The sequence below is a fragment of the Helianthus annuus genome, chromosome 2, assembly GCF_002127325.2.
Source record: "Helianthus annuus cultivar XRQ/B chromosome 2, HanXRQr2.0-SUNRISE, whole genome shotgun sequence".
Classification (NCBI taxonomy): Eukaryota; Viridiplantae; Streptophyta; class Magnoliopsida; order Asterales; family Asteraceae; genus Helianthus; species Helianthus annuus.
Window position 1 is genome coordinate 122,289,527 of NC_035434.2, and position 3,156 is coordinate 122,292,682.

The window sequence follows — 3,156 nt, forward strand, 5'->3', positions numbered from 1 at the left end:
AGTTGCTTGGTTATGCGACTCTGATCAACTCTCTCTTTAAGCTGCATCATTTGATCCCTCACTAATACAAGTTGATCAAAGTCGGAAATCAAATTACTAACCAAATACTCCCCTGTGTGGATAATTTCACGAGCAACCCGTTTAGCCCTCTGATGCACATCCTTGCCCCCCACATTTAGATTGTACTTAACATTTAACTCATTCGGCACAACATCCTTCGTCCATTTCTTCATAACATATTTGTTTGGTATTTCTTTAACACCAAACATCTTGAAAAGAAAATATATGTGTTTGCATAGCAGCCCATACTGCTCAAAACGCAAACAGCTACACTGGGCAGTTACATCATTCTCGAGATTCTTGAACCACACCTAGCAAATAACCAAAAAAATAAAAATAAAAAAAAATAATAATAAGGTTTAAAATCGCATGTATAAACAAACAATATCGCATGTTTAACAATCATGTAAGTGAGTGATTAATATCGCATGTGGAACATAACAATTTCGCATTTCTAAAAAAATAATGTAAAATAAATAAACTAAAATCGCATATGTAATGTAACGGATTCGCATATCTAGAAAACATGAAAAATACCTCCAATAAACCATCTCCATGTGCTTTAAAATCCTTCAACAATATTCTGATACGTGGACCTTCAACTTTGGTGTCCATCGGCAAACATTCGGAAATTGTTCCATGTATCTCTAATTGCTGATCAAAAAATATAGACCTGGTGTAGATCTTAGCAGCATCTTTTTCAAACGTAGTTTGACTCCAATCAGCTGGCTCAGTATATCTTGAAATATGATCATTTTTTCTATGATTGAACCTTTGAACATCCATTGCCCCATCAAAATGATTCATAAACTCTACGAGTGTGAGTTGTGAATTAGCAACCTGACAAAAAAAATGGTTCTCACTCTCTGATCTTGAAGTTTTTCTCATAAGACCTGACATTGGCTCATGCCGGTAAAAATCCGGAATCCACATGGATCTCATCCCAAACATATCATCAATCCATTTGTTATCAGTGAGACCAAACTCAATCATCACCAACTTCCACTGTCTCTCGAATTCTTCGGGCTCAATCGAATCAGTCCAAACAATGTCGCACATCCTCCTTTTAAACTCATCATTATTGCACAACTCATGCCCAACCTTTAACAAAAATAAATGCATTTCAAATCAGTCTATTACAAAAAGCTATAATAATTAAAAATAGCACCAACAAAAACACCAAAAATGTTGCATACTCTACCTTATCTGCCACTTTTTCATTATGTGCCACATACACAATCTGTGTCTGCTATTAGGGAAAACCTCCTCAATAGCCTGTTTCATAGCAGGGTCTTGATCAGTCACTACAACGTTAGGCTGTCGACCAAATGACTTTAAAAATGAATTTAGAAGCCATTTATAAGATTCAATACTCTCTGATGCCAACAACTCAGCTGCTAGTGTTACATTCCGACAGTGGTTGTCAATGCCTGTGAACGGAACAAACACCATCTTGTACCTTAACAAAAAATGCGAAATCACGTTTATTATATGCGAATTAATAAAAAACAAATACGAAACCAGGAGGAAAAGCATGCGATATATTCAACACCACTTTGTTGTCTACACTTGCGATATTGAACACTCATTAACAGACAAAACATGTGAAAAATCAGTAACAAAAATATGTTTGTCCTTGAAACAGTTACCTGTTTGTCTTGAAGGTTGCATCGAACGATATCACATCACCAAATTCCATATAGTTAAGCTTGCATAAACCATCAGCCCAGAACAATCCAGTTAACCGTTTGCCATCATCAACAGAGTATTCAAACGAATAATCAGCTAAATACTGTTTTTTTTTTTCAGTCATCCTATTAATCACCATGTCAGCGTCATACTATCCTATATAGCTGTTTATTCGCTTTCTAAAATTTTTGCAATCATCAACCGTGGCACCAACGTTCTTGAAACCACCATAACGTTTCCTCATTATGTGGACAGCTTTAACAGGACCAAGGTTTAAAGTGCCATGTTCCCAAACCATCTCCTCCTGGACATCTGACAATTGTCTGTAAGCTGGGAGCATGTGAATGTCATTTTGACAAACAAACTTATGGTTATGACCATCAACAAATCTCTTGACTGTATATAATCTACCATCATCAGTGCAAATCACAAGCTGAGCTTTGCATCCGGTCCTAATAGTCCCCCTGTTCCTGGTTTTGAATTGCCTTTTTGACTTGGAATTATCATCAATACACACAGGCTTATGTCCCTCTTTAGAACAAACAAATTACTTAGTTTTGATTATACCACCACTGTATACTTCACCACCTTTCCGAAGAGAAAAACCAGCTAACTTAGCATATGATTGATAAAACGCATATGCTTGTTCAATGGAGATAAATTGCATCCCAACAACAGGTGTAGCTGATGCCTGAACCTCCGGTGTGTAAACCCTTTCATCTACATGAATCAAAAATAAAAAACATAAAAAGTCATACAAAACCACATGCGAATCGTCTAATAAAAACGTGCGAAAATGAGCAAAAAATATTGATTAATCTGAATTACATAAGCGATTTATTATGTAATCAAATGCGAAATTACAAGAAAACAAAACCAAAATGCGAATTATAATGAGTAAAAACATGCGAAGTTATACATTCTGCTTCTCAAAACAATACACAAGTATCATCACCATTCAAACTACAGAAAACAGCTACAACAATGCTACGCTTAAACAAAAAACAATTATATGAACAAAAATTTAGATATCTGAATTAATATAACTACCAATAGAAATCTCGTTTGCAGCACTTGAACTTGAAACTGGAATTGGAATTGGATTTGCAGGTCGCGGATTTAAAACATCCTCAATTGAAACTCTCTAATATGCAGATAATTGAGAATGCTCACCAATCGGTCGATTTCATTCAAAATCATCTTCTGTTCGTCCAGTGCTACTCTGTGGATCCATCGAAAATACACAAATTGAATGAAACCCTATCACGTACGAACGAAAACTGCAAATTGTGAATTATGGAAAATTTGAAACTGATTTGAATAATAATTACCGGGATATCAGTGTAACGAACTTCTCGCTGAATGAATGAAGAGACGAATTTGCCCTCTGATGAATAGGTTAATTGT